The sequence below is a fragment of the Macaca thibetana genome, chromosome 2 (assembly GCF_024542745.1).
Source record: "Macaca thibetana thibetana isolate TM-01 chromosome 2, ASM2454274v1, whole genome shotgun sequence".
Taxonomy (NCBI): Eukaryota; Metazoa; Chordata; class Mammalia; order Primates; family Cercopithecidae; genus Macaca; species Macaca thibetana.
In genome coordinates this window covers 82,893,541-82,914,842 of record NC_065579.1, presented here as the reverse complement: position 1 = coordinate 82,914,842, position 21,302 = coordinate 82,893,541, and the positions used below count along the sequence as shown (strand labels likewise).

The following is a 21,302-nucleotide window of genomic DNA, read 5'->3' as shown; positions in this document are numbered from 1 at the left end:
GCACAAGTAAAACCTGAGGCTTATGACTGTCTAAATGGATGGCAGTCTTGTGACTGAGCCCTCAACCTATGGGATCTGATGCTATCTCCAGGCAGATAGTATCAGAACTGAATTGAATTACAGGATACTCAACTGCTGTCTATTGAAGAATCTGCGGCAGAATCAACTGACTGGTTGTTGGTGGGGAGAAATCCCCATATACTTCTTGGCGACCAGTGGTCACAGAAGTCTCCTGTGTTGATTGTTGTGGTGTGAGAGCAGAGGAAAAATGGTTTATTTCTATACAATCTAGAAAAGGATAACATGAGCAATATGTCTTTCAAATCACTTGACCTGATCCTTTTAAAGATCTGTAAGAAGCTGAAGGCAAGATGTTTCTGTAAGTCATCAGGGATTAGAACTTCTCCCCCTGAAGTTTATCAAATGGCTTCTCCTCTTTTGTTTTTATGTTTCTTTCTAGTATAGCTCAATGACTTAATAAGCCTTTCTGTGGCTCTGAATACCTCAACAGCTTTCTTTCAAGTCTTTCCACTACTATGGGTGAGAGTGGAAAACAGTTGCCACATGCTGTTCCCCCAGTGTTTCTTCATCAAAAATCAATGGCTATCTTATTTCCTTATATCATGGGGTGAGGACATAATTTAGTCACCACAGGGACTTGTATTCAAGTACTATCCCAGAAAGCGATACTCTTTAGTATTTAGATAAATTAAAACTTGCCTGCATCTCACTGATTAGCCCTATTGTCTTGAGAATGAAGAAGAGATGAGTCTTTCATACCAAACTTTTACAGTGCTGCCATCATAAAGTGAAACTTGGGTTAGCTACAGGTTTCTTGGTTCTATCTTCCTTAAACATAACAGTCGGTATCCACAGAGGTGAAAGAATCCCCACCAAAATGCCTACACAGAAGATTTTCAGTCTAGGCTGGTCCAATAAATAGAGCTATCAACGTTGGGGACACCAGCAGATACAATATATTCACCTAATTGCATCCACATATGTTTCACAGAAGGTCTTTTTTGCTCTGGACTATTACTTTCATTTTTGACCAATTCAACATTCCAAACTTAACAGATTTATCTGTACTGTCTGTCAGAAGGCCAAAGTGATCTGGAGGGGAGAGAACCAGGGACTAATGATAAAGCTTCATCATGGTCTACTGTCTTCTGTAGAGTTCTCTATTTCCTGAGACCAAGTGTCATAAAATTGTAGCTATGGTGTCTGTGACTATGATTACATACTCCCAGGCACAAATAATAAGCAAAGCAGATATTAATATATCACTGTCCTAACTGGCTGTTGCAAGGACAATATTTTCAAAATCAAATGACACGGTCTGGACTGTGCTGCTGTGATTGTGGTGGTGATAACTGCCAATACTGACGGGCTAAGGAGGAGGTGTAAATGGACTCCACCAATTTGCTTTGCAGCAGGAAAACAGCCTGCTGGTATGTGAATCCACATTAAAAATATGGAGCACTTCTTGAATGTGTGTATCAGTTTTGCACAGGGAGGGGCAATGCTCGTCTTGTCGTCCTTCTAATTTTAGTAGTATGTGCTGTGAAAATAGGCACTAGCCAATAATCTTCTACCAAAAATACTAGAAGGACCTTGCTTTTAGTTTCATTCCTGCCAAGACACAGGCCCTAATGGCTTCCATTACATAATTATGTATCAGTTAACACAGTGTCATAAAATATATTTTAGTTCACAAAGTATTTAATACACAACAAGGATTAGACATTGGAAAAAGTCTGGCTCTAGATGTACTGAGTATCCTTGTTTGCCATATAAATACTTAGGTCCCTGACATTTTTGTCTAGTTATTTATCTATCCTTGCTATTATCTTTTTGTCCACATCACAACCTCAGCCTATGTCCTTGAACTGATTTCCTTTCTTAGGAGCTATTATTGTAATCTCTTATTCTTTCGTCTAATACCATATTTATATATTACTGGTATTCTCACCAATAGAAATAAAGCACAGAATGTATAGTGCACTGAAATTTTATTGCACTTAAGGTGATCACTTAATGTCTATTCTTAACTTGCTCATTTCAAATGCCAAATTTATTGGTCAAAACAACTTTTTCCTGGCTCTACATAAATTAATCAGATAAACCCATAAACAGCTTCTTGCAAACATAATACATTTTCTTCCAACTATACTCTAATGAATTTAAGATATTGTATTTTTTTAAGTGAATACACCCCAAGTCCATCTGGGATGTTACGACATTGGATGATATACAGTAGATGATATACATGATATACAGTAGAAATTTGATTTAAATAACAATGCTTTTTCAATGATAAAGACCAAACAATAACTTTATATTCTGATGTAATTGCTTGCCATATATGCCCCATTTTCTGGCAATAACAAAATATTCTAGTATTATGTTAGTAATAATGAAAATGTCCATTGTAAGCAATTATTGACCAACTTTAATAGTGATTTATCATCCTTCAGTATTTGATCTCTGGCAAAAGGGCTATTTCACAACAGGAAAGCTTGAAGTAATGCAAAATAACGTTGGCAAGCAAAGAAACTCAGATCTCCCAGAAGTGCAGTGAGAGCTTAATTTCAGCACAAGTGTCCCCTAGCTAAAATGTGAAGAGAAGTTCTATGAATGAAAGCAACAACAATGTGAAGTCATGTAAGCACAGATTTTTTAAAAATCCATCTTTTAGATAACACAATACAGCCAAGATACTTCAGAATCCATTCAACAGTGGAAAAGAAATATTAGTAAGTGGTCTTTATTTTCCCTTTCAAACATTTACTGTTTGTTTATACTTACGTACAGTTCAATGTACCAAGTATCTTGGAAATTATAATTACTATACCTTAAAAAGCAAGCAAGGAGAACAACAAACTGAAATGGGTATAACTGTGTAAAAGCAGCAACATACATGATCAGTGAGTAGAATATTACCTTTTTTTTTTTTTTTTTTTGAGACAGGGTCTCTCTCAGGAGTACAGTGTTATGATCATGGCTCACTACAGCCTCAACCCCCTCCCCACCCCAGCCCCAGACTCAAGCAATTCTCCTGCCTCAGCTTCACGAGTAGCTAGGAGCTAGGACTACCTGTGTGTGCTATCATGCCCAACTAATTTTTTTTTTTTTTTTTTTTTTTTTTTAATGCAGAGATGGGGTCTCGCCATGTTGCCCGGGCTGATCTTGAACTCCTGGGCTCTAATGATCCTTCTGCCTCTGACTTTCAAAGTGCTGGGATTAGAGGCGTGAGCCACAGCACCCAGCCAATACTGCCACTCTTATTCACTGATGCTCTGTATGACATTAGTTAACCATCCAAGGCATACATTTAAACAATAAATTACTTACAATGATTTAATAAATTAAAATGCTTCTTTTATAAAATTTATCAACTGACAAAAACTTTTAAACTGGCTATTTAACATAAGTCATTAATGCTTTTTCAATGATAAAAAGCTTTTTTTTGGACACAAAATTGGACATTTTGTATATGTGTCCAATAATTATAATTAGAGATAAATATGTGATGGAGTATCCTGACACGGTAAAAATTCAGAGTGAGAGCATCTAGTACTATGGTATATAAAGAAGACATTCAAACCTCTATTTCTTAAATTACAAGACTTTAAAAGTTAAAATAAAACTAGAATATAACCTTTCAACTTCATCATCTAGCTGATATGCTCTATTTGATAGCTGCTTTATGGTCTATGTGACTATAATTTAGTAGACTTAAACTAATTTTGAGGAACATAAGAAAAAAAGGCAGAGAAAATATGTTCAATTATCTCCACTGTCAATATGGGAAGTTAGAAATTTAACTTCTGACACAAACCCCTCAAAATAACAAAGTATTAAAAAAATAACATTATGGGTCCTATTTCTATTGCATAATTCACAGAATTATAACAATTAGCTAATTTGTTTAAAAAATCTACCTTCCCATCTAGAATCAGCTAATTAAGATGTGCTTGGCTTCTTTGTTACAACTGGGTTGATAATACTAGTGTTCTTGCCCATCACTAGTCTACTCACAATAGTATCATCAGCACTAAGATCCAAATAACAGTGCCGTATTTATGACTGCATTTTAGTTTCCACAAAAGCAAAATTCTGAGAACAGCATGAGTCATTATCCCTAGGGTAAAAAAAAAATAATAATAATGTTTCTTTGGTCAGAATATGAAACTTATTGCTGATACCAGTAATTTAGTCTAGAAATTCCTTTTCTGAATAAAAGGAACAGAATGTTTCTCTATTCACATACTCCAAAACTAACAGAACTGTCCATCTGTCTGCTTTTACTACTCTCCATATCTGGTGTGTGGTGACAGAGAAACAACCTTTAATCTAGCTATTTTCAGTACTGCTCTTTTGTTCTTCTATTCTCTCAGTTTGTCTTTTTGCCAGGACAAAACACACAAATACACACACATATAGAGACACACACACAATCTCTGACCTTTCTCTTCCTAGTAGGGCATTTATGACAAAATCATGCAATAATACACAGAGAACATTCTAAACATGGATATGTATATCCATGTTAAATGTTAAAAAGTTCTCAGGTTCACATTTTATATTTCATCTTAAAACATCTTCATAATTAAAAGGTAAAAGTTACAAAGGTAAAGAAATATTGATGTTATTATTTAATTAAAGTGTGTTCCCCCAAATTTCCTTAATAGAATGTTGAAATGATCTCTGTTGTTTTTATGGCCTCCTTTAATGGTTTCATTTGTTGATACCTCTTACTCTGCTCATTATTCAAATGTGGAATGCATTCTTCATGACATCACCACTTTCTCAATCTCCGAGGTTAAAACCTTTGGTGCTTTCAACTCCTCTCTTGCATGACATCACTTCCACCCCTTAAATCACCCTCAAATTCATCACTTTTTTTTTTTCAATCTTCTCTATCACTACTAGACCCTAAAAGAGTTCTCATATGCAGGACTGATCTCTAATTCACAAGCATTCATTAAGCAATTACCATCTATAAGACACTAGCAGCTGAAGCAAAGGGATGGGTGATGAAAAGGAAATGGGGAGAAAAACATTCATACAAGTATATAAATGAAGTTGAAAGACCTTATTATCTAACAATTACAAGGCAGAATGTGGTAATTTTAGGAGAAAGCGAGCCTGTGTGTCCGTTTAGGGGAGGCTTAATGAATGAAAAAGATTTCTGACAGGTACAGAATGAGAGAGTGCAACAGGTTAAGTGGACAGTATGAACTAAGGCAAGAGACCCTGAAAGCACAAAGCAACCAATTTTTCCCCTACCCACTTAATTATCCACAGTGTCACTAGAATTGGCTATCTAAAACATATATCTAATTACACCATTACTCAATTAAGACAATATTGTGAATCTCTAGTAACTATACAATACAGCCCTGACTCAAAGCCTCAACCATTACAACTGTGCTCTGTCCTTATTTTTCCCCACACTCCAAGCTCTAATCTTACTAGACCAATCTTTTCCCTTTACAATTTTTTTTTGCCTTTGTAAATATGGTTCACGATCTTTTACCTCATATTCACATTTATTGCCATTTTAATCATACTCATCCTTTAAATTCAGCCCAAGTATCTTCTGTAAAGTCCCTTCACAGTCTTATTAAACTTGGCTTATCATTCCAGATAAACTTTTGAATATTTTGCTAAATTCAAAAACAAAAATCAAGGCAAAACTTCTTGGTATTTTGAGAACAGGGAGAACTGACATCTTTACAAGATGTTTTTCCTATCCAAGTATGCATTTTCACTTACCTATTTTTCAATGTTTCTCAGTAATTTTTCAAATTGAACTATAATTAACATACAATGAACTCTGCACATCTTAAGCATTAAGTTTGATGACTTCTGACAACTTTTTACACCCATGTAACCACTGCACAAAACAAGACATATAATATACATTTCTATTATCCTAGAACATTCTGTCATGCTCTTTTCCAATTACTTTATCTCTCTGCCCCCAGGCAATCACATTTTGGTTTCTGAAATTATAGATTAGTTTTGCTGATTCTTAACTTTACATAAATTGAATCTCAGTGTATAGTTTTGTATTTGGCTTCTTTTGGTTAACATACTGTCAGGTACAGAATGAGAAGAGCACACCAGGTTGGGATTCATCTATGTTTCAATGTATTAGCGGTTAGTTCTTTTTAGGTAGTATTCCAAAATATACTACAGCTTGTTTATACAATTTCCAGTTGTTGAACATGTGGGCTGTTTCCAGCATTGGCTTTAAAAATTCCTACATCAATTTTTGTTATACTTAGCAAAATGTTAGGTTGTAAACTTGCAGAAAAGAGTTTATTCTTAAACGCTTATCCTTTAAAAAGCCTGTTTGCAAGGCTGGTTTGGTGTCTGGGAACTTGGATCTTGGATTTTGGGAGGATTCCTACCCTGATTCCCATCTGATAAGACTAGCTCCATGTGTCTAAAGTGTTTATGATAACAATATGCTTTCTGCTTAATACCTGCTTTCCTTTGGGAGTCTGGAATTTGGGTGTGCACTGAGCAGAGGGTATGATCAAAAAGTCCTGAGCACTCAGTCTCTAGCAAACTTCCCTGGCTGTTTAGATTTCACAAGTATTGTCACAACTCTTTGCTGGGGAAATTAAGTGTGTCTTGTGAGACTCTATGGAAGAGGACTGTTGGAAGCCTGTACCTGGTCTCCCCTGGATTTTGCTCCATTCACCTTTTCCCTTTGCTAACTCTGTGTTTTCACTGTAATAAGTGATAGAGCCATGAGGACAACATCATGCTGGGTTATGTGAGTTGTCCTAGCAAACCATGAAACCTAGGGATAATTCTGGGAACCTCCTGACATATAAGGTAAATGTTATGTTTAACTTTATAAGAAATAGTTCTTATATTCCCACCAGTAATAAGTTAGAGTTCCAGTTGGTTTATATCATAACTATTCAGTAGTATCGGTCACTTTTATTTCAGCTATTCTAGTGGGGTTACCTCATGATGGTTTGAATTTGTAGTGGTATCTTACCATGGTTTTAATTTGCATTTACTGATGACTAATAATGATAGTGGAAATCTTTTCGTGTGCTTATTGGCCATTTGTGTATCTTCCGTGAAAGGTCTGCTTGAGTCTTTTGCCCGTTTTTATATTAAGTAGTTCATAATTTTTAAAATGTTAATTTCTGAGGATTTTTTTTTATTTTTAGAGACAAGGTCTCACTTTGTCACCCAGGCTGGAGTGCAGTGGCATGATCATAGCTTACTACAGCCTCAAATTCCTGAATAGCTAGGACTATAGGCACATGCCTCCATGCCCAGCTAACTTAAAAAAAAAAACTTATTTTTTTGGTAATGACAGAGTCTTGTCTCACTATGTTACCAGGCTGGTCTTGAACTCCTAGCTTTAAGTGATCCTCCCACCTTGGCCTCCCAGAGCACTGGGATTACAGGTGTGAACCACCACACCTGGCCTTCAGAGGTTCTTTATATATTCTGATACACATCCTCAATCCCTTGTAAATGCTGGGAATTCTGTTTTTTTGTTTGTTTGTTTGTTTTTGTTTTTTAACTCATTCTGTGGCATGTCTATTCATTTTCTTAATGCTGTCTTTTGATGAGGAAAAACTATGAATAAGACTTATTTATCAAATTTTCTTTTGAGATTAGTGCTGTCTTGTCCAACAAATCCTTGCTCAGTTTTAAAAGATTTCTTCATATAAGCTCTGCTATGGTTTAAGTTTATTTCTAGATAAGTGATCTTTTTGTTAATTTTCTGAATAGGTTTTTCTCTTCCACTATATTTTATAATTAGTTATTGTTCAGATAAAGAAAAACTATAGGCCGGGCGTGGTGGCTCATGCCTGTAATCCCAGCACTCTGGGAAGCTGAGGCAGGCAGATCACCTGAGATCAGGAGTTCGACACCAGCCTGGCCAACATGGTGAAACCCCGTCTCTACTAAAAATACAAAAATCAGCTGGCAGTGGTGGCAGGTGCCTGTAATCCCAGCTACTCAGGAGGCTGAGGCAGGAGAATCACTTGAAACGAGGAGGCGGAGGTTGCAGTGAGTGGAGACTGGGTCACTGCACTCCAGCCTGGGTGACACAGTGAGACTCCATCTCAAAAAAAAACAAACAAAAAAAGAAACTATAGTTTATATATTAATGCTATAATACCAAGACGCCACACAGAAAAAGATGGGTAAATCTCACTAAATAAAAGTCAAAGATTCTGGTCTAGCAATAGTACCATAAACCAAAATGAAAGACTACTGGCAAACTGGGAAAGTACCTGCAACACACATATGACAAAGGGCTAATTTCTGTAATTTACAAATAGTTTAGTCAAGTCAATAAGAATTTTAAAAGGCTATACATACAAAGTTTTCAGAAAAAGAAGTTTAAATAGCCAACCAACCTAAGAAAATATTTAAAAATGCAAATAAAAACAAAAATATATCCCCATTTCTAAACTTATCATATTGAAAAAAACAAGTTTGATGAAACCTAGTAACTGCAAAGATAGCCCTCTCAGATTGTTGGTAGGAATGGAAACTTTCTGGGAAACAGTCTGACAATATGATTCGAATTTTAAATGCACTTATTCTTACATTAGGTAACCTCACTACTGGGAACTTATTATACGGATCTCTTTGTAAAAATTCACCCAAAAGTAAGCCAAACAATATTCATTGCAACAATATTCATGAAAGCAAAAACTACAAACCACCAAAATCTTCATCAATAGGGAGATTTCAGAAATTATAATAAAACATTTTATGGACTACTATATAGCCATTAATATCAATGACATAGACTTGTAGGTAGTGACATGAAAAGATCACCAAGATGTAGCAAAGTCGTGAAGGAATAGCTGCAGAATAGTTTATAAAAAAGGGGTAGCATATACTTCTGATCTTAAAATATCTGAGTAAAGTCACCAATCATTTCTAAATAAGGAGAATGAGAGAAACTCTTTCTTTGATGAAGCTGGAAAACTGTAACCCTAAACCATAATATACAAAGACAGGGGGGAAAAAAAACTCACCAGAGGTGAGAAATGTTAAATTTAAGTGCCTAAAGAACCCAGCCAATTCTCATGAAACCCCATAAAGTTCAGGACTAGGAGGTTCCTGGAACTACTGGAATTCCAGGTCTCCAACTCCAGTTGGTGTACTCAGTGACTTCCCAATCATGCAGAAATCAGAAGGCATAATTTCTGGAAAAACTAAACTCAAGATGCTTTGGACTTCAACAGATACAGAAGTAGATATGGATGAAGTAAATATGACTAAAACCAAAAGATTATGTGCAACTCTAATGAGACCCAAAGTCCCTTTCTTCAGTATTTCTCTAAAACATAAGCAGCCCCCACAGAGAAGACTATAGATTTCCTCTGGAAAGGATTCAAAACTAGAGAAAACAAAACTAACCTAGAGAAAAATGGTGATACGAAGATTTCCTATAGCGGAGTTTACCAATAGACAAGAGCTCTGACTTCATACCCAGGGCTTTCGGTCAGCTTTTCGTATCTTTTAAATATGAATGACCACCGAGGATCTTCATGCATTTGAGGAATGTCTCCAATATTAAAGATTGAGACCAAAATGAAACAGAAGTGGTGAGAAACAGAATGATGGCACAGAGGAAAATGTCAAAGAAACTGTAATTAAAGATAAAAGATTGCATACTTATGCAGAGGAACCAATAAGACCAGGGAATAAGAACTGGAAAAAAAAAAAAATTCAACGAAAGTTTGAAGTTAAAGTTAAGGCAATTTTCCAGAAGGCAGAATAAAAAGAAAGGGATAAGTAGGAGGAGGGAAAGGTAAAAATTTAGAAAAGCAATCTAGGAAGTGTAATATCTGCCTAGTAGGAGTTCCAGAGAGAATAATGAAAACAAAGGGGAGGGAACTATCAAAAAAGGCAAGGATACTTCCAAGAATAGAAAAATGTAAATCTGTAAGCAGCAGGGACTTATGGAGTACACAGCACAGTAGATAAATGACACACACCAAGATACCATACCATAAAATTTCAGAACACCAGAAGTGAAGAGATTAATCACTTCCAGAGAGAAAAATAAAAAATAAAATATAAAAAATGAGGAAACAGGCACTTAGAACTCTAAATATCAAAACTGAAAGCTGGAAGATACCAGAGCAATATCTGGGTAAAAATGATTTTCAATCTAGCATTCTACACTCACTTAAAATATCACATAATTGTAGGAGCAGAATAACACATATTCAGGTATGTAAAATCTCAAAACATTTACCTCCTAGTTATCTCTCTTCAAGATGCCACGAGAGGATAAGCTCCTATAGAATGAGGTAGTCACCATGAAGGTATGGGGCATAGGAATCAAGGCTTCAACACAGGAAGCAGGTGTAGGGAATTTCCAGGATGAGGACAAAAAGGAGTCTTGAGATAACAGCTGTGAAACAGACGCAGCAAGCAATCAAGATTAAATCAGAAATACTGAAGGCGCTACAAAGGCTATTATAGGAAAATAACTAAACTAATTATCACATATGAGACTTACTGCAAAGATGGACTGAAGCTCATTGAAAGACAAATTCAGACACAATGGTAACTAAGCAAATTTCTAAGATGAAGCAATTAATTAAAAAACAACAGCAAAGTTGTAACAGAAAAAAAATAACCCCATGTAGCATTTGCTTTATTACTATATGGTCACTGAATAATGAAATAACTAAATGTGGATTTAACCAGTAATGATTAAATATAGGATGATAAGTCAAAAGAAGATATGAGCGTTAAAATTGTATGAGAAAGCTAATGAATAATGTCAAATATTGGTGTACCAAGACGGAGCAATATACCCCATTATTATAAGGTGGCAAACACGATAGTAGTAGCTTAAATAGTTGAAAGTGGTTTCCTGAAGCATGACATGGGACAAGACAAAGTTGTGAGGGGGCTGGGGGTAAGTGAGATACAGTAATGAACTGATGTTTTGTTTGTTTCTGAGATGGAGTCTAGCTCCATTGCCCAGGCTGGAGTGCAGAGGCACAATCTCCGCTCATTGCAACCTCGGCCTCCCCAGGTTCAAGCGATTCTCCTGCCTTAGTCTCCCGAGAGCTGGGATCACAGGTGCTTGCCACCATGCCCAGCTAATTTTTTTGTATTTTTAGTAGGGACAGGATTTCACTGTATTGGCCAGGCTGGTCTTGAACTCCTGACCTCGTGACCCGTCCACCTCGGCCTCCCAAAGTGCTGGGATTACAGATGTGAGCCACCATGCCCAGCCTGATGTTTTTATTAACCTTTCAGCTGTAATTTGAAAATAATATGCATATATTATTTTATTTTAGCTTTACCTGAGGTATAAATTAAAATTCAGTTTGATGAGTCTTGGTAAATGTATAGTTGTAAAAACCACCACTACAATTAAGTTTTAAAACACTTCCGGGCCGGGCACAGTGGCTCACACCTGTAATCCCAGCACTTCGGGAGGCCGAGCCGGGTGGATCACCTAAAGTCCGGAATTCGAGACCAGTCTGGCCAATATAGCGAAACCCCGTGTCTACTAAAAATACAAAAAATTATCCAGGTGTGGTGGCAGGCGCCTGTAGTCCCAGCTACTTGGGAGATGAGGCAGGAGAATCGCTTGAACCCGGGAGGCAGAGGTTGCAGTGAGCCGAGATTGTGCCATTATACTCCAGCCTGGGCAACAAGAGCGAAAGTCCACCTCAAAACAAAAACAAAAAAACATTTCCACAACCCACCTTTACAAGTGTTATTTCTTTGCAGTCAATACACCACGTAGGTAATTACTGGGGTAAGCACTTAAGTTTAGGTCTACGAACCATCAATCCATCAATCCATTTTTAATAAATTTGTTATTCTAGCACTTTTTTTTTTTTTTTTTTTTTTTTTTTTTTGAGACGCCGCGAGTCTGGCTCTGTCGCCCAGGCTGGAGTGCAGGGCATGATCTCGGCTCACTGGAAGCTCCGCCTCCCGGGTTCACACCATCCTCCTGCCTCAGTCTCCGGACTAGCTGCAACTACAGGCGCCCGCCACCACGCCCGGCTATTTTTTTTTTTTTGTATTTTTAGTAGAGACGGGGTTTCACAGTGTGATAGCCAGGACGGTTTTGATCTCCTGACCTCGTGATCCGCTCTCCTCAGCCTCCCAAAGTGCTGGGATTACAGGTGTGAGCCACCCTGCCGGTCTTTTTGAAGAGACTATTCTTTTCCCATTGAATTACCTTAGCACCTTTGTTGAAACTCAGTTACCACATAAATAATACCTAACCTATTTATTTATGTGTTTTTATTAACAGATAAGGTAACATATAATATAAAAGCAAAAATGTTCAATAAAAAGAAAACTACGTTACATTTCATTAAATCATGGGGAAAAGATTTATAGGATGTACCAATTGTCCAAAATAAGAAATTAATTGAAAAATATTACTATGTTAAGAATTACTCTTTCTACATTCTCAAATCTCTTTCATTCATCTATGTCTATCCTTACGCTAATACTGTACTATTTTGATTATTGTAGCTTTATAGCAAGTACAAATCAGGTACCTGTGTTCAGATTTTGTAGTTTTTGTGTGCGGTTATGTTTTTTGCACTTCCATATACATTTTAGAACCAGTCTGTCAATTTCTATGAGAAAACCTGACAAGATTTTGATTGGGACTGCATTGAACATAGTGTACCAATTCATGAATATAGTGTACCTCTCAATTAACTTAGTTCTTCTTTAACTTCTATCAACAATATTTTGTAGTGTTCAGTGCACAGGTCTGTGTATCTATTCTTAAGTTTATTACTAAGTATTTAGCTATGTGATACTATTGTAAATGATTTTGTTTTTAATTTCATTTTTGGATTGTTCATTGCTAGTATTTAGAAATATAATTCTTGTTGGTTATCTTTTACTCTACAGCCTTGCCTAAGTCACTTGTTAGTTCTAGTAGTGTTTTTTTTTTTTTTTTTTTTTTTTTTTTTTGGGTAGATTCTTTAGAACTTTCTCTATATATGCCATCTTTTTGGTTTTACTTCTTCCTTTCCATTCCGAATATCCTTTAATTTCTTTTTCTTGCCTTACTACATTGGCTAGGACCTCCAGGATAATGTTGAATAAAAGCAGTAAGAGCAAACATCCTTGCCTTGTTCTTCATCTTAAGTGGAAAACTATAAAATCATTCACCATGAAGTATGATTTTTTTTTTCACAGACATCCTTTATCAGGTTGAGGAAGTTGCCTTCAATTCCTGGTTTGCTAAGAGTTTGTATTATAACTTTGTAATGAATTTTGTCACTCTTCTGTGTCTATCGAGATGATCACTTTTTTTTTGTTTTCAAATTTATCTTATTAGTATGGTGTATTAAACAGAATTGATATTTCTAAGTTAAGTCAGCCTTGCATTGCTGGGATAAATCCTACTTGACCATGATGTATAGTATTATCCTTTTAAATATAATATTGCTAATTAAACATGCTAATATTTTGCTAAGGATTTCTGTGTCTACGTTTATGAGGAATACTGGCTGCTAGTTTTCCTGGGATGCCTTTGTGTTGGCTTTGGTATCTAGTAATGCTGTCCTCATAAAATGAACTGTGATGCTCTCCTTCCTCCTGCTTTTCTGAAAATGTGGGTGGGGCTTATATTTTTTTCTTCCTTCAGGTGTTTGACAGAATTACTAGCTATGCCATCAGAGCCCAGATTTTCTTTATTGGAAATTTTTAACTACTAATTCAATTTCTTTACTCTATATAGGTCTATTTAGATTTTCTACTTCTTTTGGAATCACTTTTGGTGATCAGTATCTTTCAGAGAATTTGTTCATTTCATCTAAGTTGTCAAATTGGTTGTTGTAAACTTGTTCATAATATTCCTTTATCTTTTTAGTATTTATAGTGTCTGTAATAACAACCATTCTTTCATTCTCAGTATTTCTAACTTACATCCCTTCTTGATCATTTTCTCTAAAGATTTACTGAACTCTTCAAAGAACCAGCTTTTGATTTCCTTGATTTCTGTTCTGATCTTTATTACTCCCTTTCTTCTACTTACTTTGGGTATACTTTACTCTTTCTTTTCTAGCTTTTTTTTTTTTTTTGAGACGGAGTCTCGCTCTTTAGCCCAGGCTGGAGTGCAGTGGCCGGATCTCAGCTCACTGCAAGCTCCGCCTCCCGGGTTTACGCCATTCTCCTGCCTCAGCCTCCCGAGTAGCTGGGACTACAGGCGCCCGCCACCACGCCCGGCTAGTTTTTTGTATTTTTTTTAGTAGAGATGGGGTTTCACCGTGTTAACCAGGATGGTCTCGATCTCCTGACCTCGTGATCCGCCCATCTCGCCTCCTAAAGTGCTGGGATTACAGGCTTGAGCCACCGCGCCCGGCCTCTTTTCTAGCTTCTTAAGGTAGCAGCTTAGATAATTGATTTTATGCCTTTCTTCCTTTCTGGCATAAGCATTTAAAGCCAAACATTTCTTTCTTAGCACTGCTTGAGAGCTACATACCAAATATCTTCTTATATTTTGTGTTCATTTTCACTCAGTTAAAAATATTTTCTATTTTACCCAGTGAATTATTTTTTCACCCATGGGTTACTCAGAAATGTATTCATTTCCACATATTTGGGGATTTTCCTTATTTCTTTCCATTTTCCTTATTTCTCTCCATGATTTTTAATTCCTTTGTAGTTGCAAAACATATCATATAATTTCAATTCTTTCATATTTATTAAAACATTTCATTTTTGTGGGCCAGTATACTATTCACCCTGGCTAATGTTTCCAATGCACTTGAGAATAATGTGTTTTCTACTGTTGTTGGGTATTCTGCAGATGTCAATTAGATGGAGTTGGCTGATTGCTTTATTCATGTCTTCTGTATCCTGTTTTCTGTTTACTTATTCTATCAACTGTTGAGAGAAGAGTATTAAAATCTCCAACTCTTCTAAATACTGAATTGCCTATTTCATCTCTCAGTTCTATCAATCTTTGTTTCATGGATTTTGTGCCTCTCTTAAGTGCATATACATTTAGAATTTTTATATTTTCCCGCCATATTTGTCACTTCATAATTTTGAAATGTTCCTCTTTATCTCTAATAATACTCCTTTTCTTACAATCTATTTTGGCTGACATTAACACAGTTACTCCAGTATTTTGATGCCTGTTTTCTGAGGAAGGAAATCATCTAACCACCTCACACTGTCATTACTGGAAGATACACTTATTTTGATGATAGAAATTAAATAAAAATTTAAAAAGGTAATGTAATTACAGGTTCAGAAGATATTTAAAATGAAAGCATGTTTACCACAATTTTATACTAATACAATTAAAAATCTGGGTTAAAAAGTATATATGAACAAATGTGTACCCTCCAATGTTCCCCCTACTCCAGAATTCACTCCATTACCAACATTGGCTTCACTTGGGGAAGAATGTGAGCGAGTGGTCAGGAGAAACTGATACAGGAAATTAAAATGTGCAAATATGTCCTCTCCTTTATATTTTTTCTTTTCCTTATAAAAGCAAGACAAAAAAATAGCTATTGTTTCTTGAATTATTCGTAATATGAATGACAATGTGAGTCTTTCATTATTAAGCCTGACTGAAGCTTCTGCTTTGGTATATCTATTACTTAATTCGTCAAAGAATAGCTTTCTATTCCTATTTTACTAAGGTCGTGTGTATGTGTGTGTGTGTGTGTGCGCGCGCACACACACAAACATGTCTGTGCTGGAGAAAAGAAGAGGGAGGAAGGAAGGGAGGGAGGGAAAGAGAGAGAATTAATGTCTGCTATGGATTTCCTAAGATTAAAATGACCCTTGTATTTCTAGAATAAATGCCATTTGGCTATGGTGTGTGTGTGTGTTTTAACAAACTACTGAATTTGCTAATTATTTTAAGATAACTAATACTTTAAGTGAGATTGGCTTGTAGTTTTCTTTTTGTATGTGTGTAATGTCTATGTCCACCTCTAAAACAGAGTAAGAAGTGTTATAATAGCTTTTAATATACTGAATGTTTGAAAGAAGAGTAATGAGAAGGGGCTCATTTAAGTAGGTATTAAATCCTTAGTTATAAAAATAGAATAGTATTGGCCCATGCAGATCCAGAGAACAGAAGTGAGTTCAGAAGCAAACTTAAGTACAATAGTTGCTGCAATTTTGTATAGAGAAAAACCCCAGAACCTTTAATTAGGACAGATTATTTAATAGATGGTCCTGGTAGAATTGATTAGTCATGTGAACAGAAAAAAAAAATGAATTTTTACTGCTTTAAAATAAACGAAGAAAACTTTAAAATGCTCCCAAGTAACACAAAAGATTGAAGAAATGGAAAAACATTCCACATTCTTGGATAGGAAGACAATCAATTCACAAAGATGTCAATTCTTCCTTAGATAATCTATACATCTGATGTAATCCCAATAAAATAACAATAGGATTTTTGTGTCTGTGTGTAGAATTAAGCATGCTGATTCTAATGTTAAAAAAAAAAATTGCAGGAGACCAGAAAAATTAGGGGAGGGGAGAAGGTAGGGGAGAGAAAGGTCTAGCCCTACTGGATAGGTCACTTCAAAGAGGGCTTGTGGGGCTGTGAAACCAAGAGGTAGGTCTTAACAGTATGACCAAAGACTGAAGTTCTCTATAGGATGCCATAGCACTTAATGGTGCTATGTTTTCCACAGGAGATATGACTCAGCCACTCATAAACATAACACGATAGTCCATGATTGTTGACGTGGGAAAGTAAATACATGTCTCAAAAGTTTGACCAAACTTTCCCTTCTCTGGAAAAAAAAATTATGAAACTAAAATAATCACAATGGTAAGATATGGCTCATGAACAGTCAGAAAAAAAAAAAAAAAGAAAAAGAAAAAACAAACCCAGAAATTAAAAAAAAAGACACAGAATGTGCTACATGATAAAGGTATCATTTCAAATCAATAGGGAAGAGACCAGCTGGAAATGGCTAGACATCTGGGAAAAAAGAGTGGGTTTTCATTTTATACCTTACATTGAAATGAATCTTATTAGAATAACAAACACAATGTAAAAATATAACCGTAAGGGTATAAAATTTCACCTATATTTGCAAAATTTTAAAAAATGCTAGAACATAGAGCAAAAAGATACACATAATGAAACAAGGGTGAAAAAAGATATACAATAAATCAAAGAGGTTCAACAACTTAGTACTTCCTTATTCCACAAGTTCTGAAGTAAGAGAAAAATGGAAGAAAGGAAATTAAAGATACAAAAGAAAAACATTTGAGAGCTGGAGAGACTTACACGTTCAGATTAAAAGGGACCAGTGGACAGAATAAATGTAAAAAACTATACTAGACAATAAAAGATATAGATAAAAGCTTAAAAGCTTTCAGAGAGAAAAACAACCAGTCTGCAAGAGAAAAATTATCTGACTGGAAATGCTATTCTCATCAATAACAAGTAAAAAACAATGCAGTAATTAAAATGCTGGAAAATAATTTGACCAGGAATTCTATACTCAGCAAACTATCATGTGTAAAGACAAAATAAAGGTATTTTCAGATCATTAGGCATCCAAAGTTTTACTTCCCCTGAACCAATTCTAAGGCACTTAATTGACTAATTACTCTAGCCAACCAAAGGTAGAGGTCAAGAAAGAGGAAGAGACCACATGCCAGAAATGATGGAACTGAACCAGTGGTGAAATAACGTAAGCAAATCATTAAGAAAAAGTAGTCCTGAGATAAACTTTAATCACAGAAAGTAATATGTCCAAACTTGAAGATGAAATCTGAATTCCAAAGTAAAAAGTGTTCAGGAAAAACAATCCAACAGGTTTGAAGCAGCAGATGAAGAACTGAGAAGTCCAGCAGCATTAATGGCAGGTTGAATGCTGTTTCTATGGTTTCAACAATAGAAAAAAGAAAAGTAATTGGAAACTTTAGGGGAAAACAAAAAATGTATAACATCATGCTTAAAATGAAGCAAAAGAGCACAATCTTGAGCAGTATGTGGAATATGTGAAAAGACAAACCATATGATCTGAATGCAAAGAATGTTCATTGCGTAGTTCATGATGTTGGACACAGATTCAGAAAAAGAAATCCAACTGTAGTACTCTACTTGGTTGTAAAGTGAAACATTTTTATATGATATTAATGTAAATACTACTAGGTTCAACTATTAAAATCTACCTATAGTTAAAACATAGGAGGATTTAAATATGGTTATAGAACAGAATACAAATGTTATCAATACTTGACAATATAAAAAGTAATTATATGTAACATTTTGTGGAAGGGTGGGAAAGACTTGACAGGAAGAATGGGACACTTATCACTGTCTAACATAGTGAGGAATCAGGAATACTACTGAAAGTTGTAAAAAATGAAGATATGAGTATCTTAAAAGTAGAAAGACAGTAACAAAAGCTAAAGAAATGAGTGAAAGGATAGTGATATGCTGATTAAACATAGTAACAAAATTAAGAAACAGTATCAGAAACTTTCAAAAGTGAAATTAGAATGTTCAAATTTAATAATCTTCAAGTCCAGTAGCTATTAATAGAGGCAATTCTTCCATTCCTCAAATGCTCCAATTATTTACTAAGGTATGTATATGTTTCAGCTTAATACTGGGGAGGGTTATTGTCGATATTAGCTTTTTATAAAAATATTCTGAGGCACTGAAGAACTCTTTTTGGAAATCCTATAAGATTTAACAGCTTTTCAAGTGTTTAATGTATTTCAAAGTGTGGTGCCCTAATTTCCATTTTCTTGGTTTCAGTTCCAGAAATATTGGCAGAAAAAGTAAAAAGCTGACAGCTGGGTATAAGATATTACAAGACAACTCTAATTATCTAAAATGTTTCTTTTAAAAGAACAGTTGCTACTAAATATTTCATTGCTAACATTTGGTTTAAACCATGGCTTGATGTATCCTATGGCATACTGGATCTGAATTTTGCAGCTGGTCGTTGATTTCCATCAACACCTTAAGAGTGAAGTCTGGCCGGGCGTGGTGGCTCAAGCCTGTAATCCCAGCACTTTGGGAGGCCGAGACGGGCGGATCATGAGGTCAGGAGATCGAGACCATCCTGGCTAACACGGTGAAACCCCGTCTCTACTAAGAAATACAAAAAAAAAAAAAAAACTAGCCGGGCGAGGTGGCGGGTCCCTGTAGTCCCAGCTACTCGGGAGGCTGTGGCAGGAGAATGGCGTAAACCCGGGAGGCGGAGCTTGCAGTGAGCTGAGATCCGGCCACTGCACTCCAGCCTGGGCTACAGAGCGAGACTCTGTCTCAAAAAAAAAAAAAAAAAAAAAAAAAAAAAAAGAGTGAAGTCTACAGTAAGGCTAAACATATCTAAACTTTGGAAAGTGAGCTTTCAAAACTACAGTGGAAACCCATTTGAATACTGCCTTAATTGTTGCAGAATAAAATGTTTCTTATATAAATATCAGCTCATTTGATTAAACAAATATTTGTAGACATCCCATGAGGCACTATAACACTCTTTCTGCAAGAGAAATAAATAAGCATTACAAAGCAGAATAAAGGTTAGATGTGAAAGTGAGAGACAAATGGCTTAATATCCAGCAATCTGTTCATACCCTAGAGAAATAGGCATTATTTTATTTTTATAGTGTGAATATGATGTAAAAGTTTATTAAAACATTTTTGCCCATAACATGATAAAACATAAATATGTGAGCTGTATGGGTAGAAAATGGAGGTGGTAATTTAAACGAACACGGGAGCCGTATGGGTAGAAAATGGAAGGGGCAATTTTACAGTTTATTCTTTATCTTTTCTGTAAAGACCAAAACCAGAAAAGAAGCCAGATTTCTTATGTGTAAGTCTTGAGCCTACACTTACAAGCTAGATAACTATATGCAAATACTAATTTCTCAAGACATCATTTTCCTCACTGAAAATGGGACTAATTACTCCTTGCCTTCTTTATTGGATTGTTAATGATTTGACAAATATTTACTATGCAATTATTTTGTGCCAGGCTTTTACTATAAGATAAATAAAAGATCTAAAATATGGCATCCCTGACCTCAAGAGGCTTACAGTCTAGTGAGGAAGGTATGAAAATAAGCATAATTTAGTATATGTGTGTTGTAATAAATAGAGGCTATGGAAATGCAGAAGAGGGAGAGAGAGACTCTGTCTAGGAGAGTGAGTCTGGTAATACTTTACTCAGATTATATATAAACTGAAGACAGTGTACCAAGATCAACATGTTACTGGGTAGGAGAAGCCATAGCAAAAAAGGCTGTAAACCACAGAACAGCATGAGCACAAGAACAGGAGTCCACAACGACCTAGGTGAGCGTGTAGCAGTTCAGAGTGACTAGACTATAAGGTGTCCATGAGAAAAAAATGTAGAAAACGAGCACAGAAAAGAAGGCTGATGTCAAATTGTGAGAATTACAGTAAATAAGACTGCATGTTTTCCCAAGGTCTGTTCTTCAACATCTTGTCCTGGGATCATATGTGTAAGGATCGTGAGAGGGAAGCCTTATTAAAATTCAGGTTCCAGGCTCAGCACAGTGGCTCATGCCTGCAATCCTAACGCTATGGGAGGTGGAGGTGGGAGAACTACTTGAGCCCGGGAGTTCAAGGCTGCAGTGAGTTATGATCAGCCACTGCACTCCAGCCTGGGTGACAGAGTGAGACTCTGTTTCAAAAAATAAAAATAAAAATAAAATTCGGGTTCCTAGTACTATGGATCTACCGAACCAGAATTTCTAGGGTCAGGATAATTCGCACATTATCAAGTCTGCTAAGTGATCTTATACAACCCAAGTTTGACAAGCATCAATATAGGTCATAAGAACTGCTAAGCTTTAAGCGTATCAATTTCATATTTTAGGGTGATTATCTTAATAGCAGTGTGAAAGCAGTGTTAATCTCCCCCCAATCTCTTCCATACAACCTATTTATAAGAGCACACACACAAAATTCTGCTATTTACCTGATAATTTTTGCAGCAGTGTGGTAAGCAAAAGAGGAGAGTAGAAAAGTAGGACAGGTAGTGATAGTAAAGTGAAATGGGAAAGGAATAAACTAAGGCAGTGATGATGAGAAAAGATGGGGCTAAAATCCAGGGACAATTCTAAGAAAGAATACCTAAGATTTGGTAATCAGTTGAATTTGGCAGGTCAGAAGGGATAGAATCAAGGTTAGCAGAAATTTCTTTTTTTTTTTTTTCGCTCTTGTTGCCCAGGCTGGAGTACAATGGTGCGATCTTGGCTCATTGCAACCTCTGCCTCCCAGGTTTATGCGATTCTTCTGCCTCAGCCTTCTG

General features: G+C 35.9%; 1 protein-coding gene and 1 non-coding gene across 4 annotated transcripts in view; one reads left to right on the top strand and one right to left on the bottom strand.

The window, feature by feature from the left end:
- The window catches only part of PIK3CA (phosphatidylinositol-4,5-bisphosphate 3-kinase catalytic subunit alpha), an 86,976-nt gene that overhangs the window by 48,941 nt on the left and 16,733 nt on the right, over positions 1-21,302 (bottom strand). The gene's annotated exons all lie outside the window — the stretch shown is intronic.
- Positions 16,562-16,693, top strand: LOC126949516 (small nucleolar RNA SNORA25). Its single transcript, XR_007723795.1, has one exon. It is a non-coding gene; the product is annotated as a small nucleolar RNA SNORA25 (small nucleolar RNA).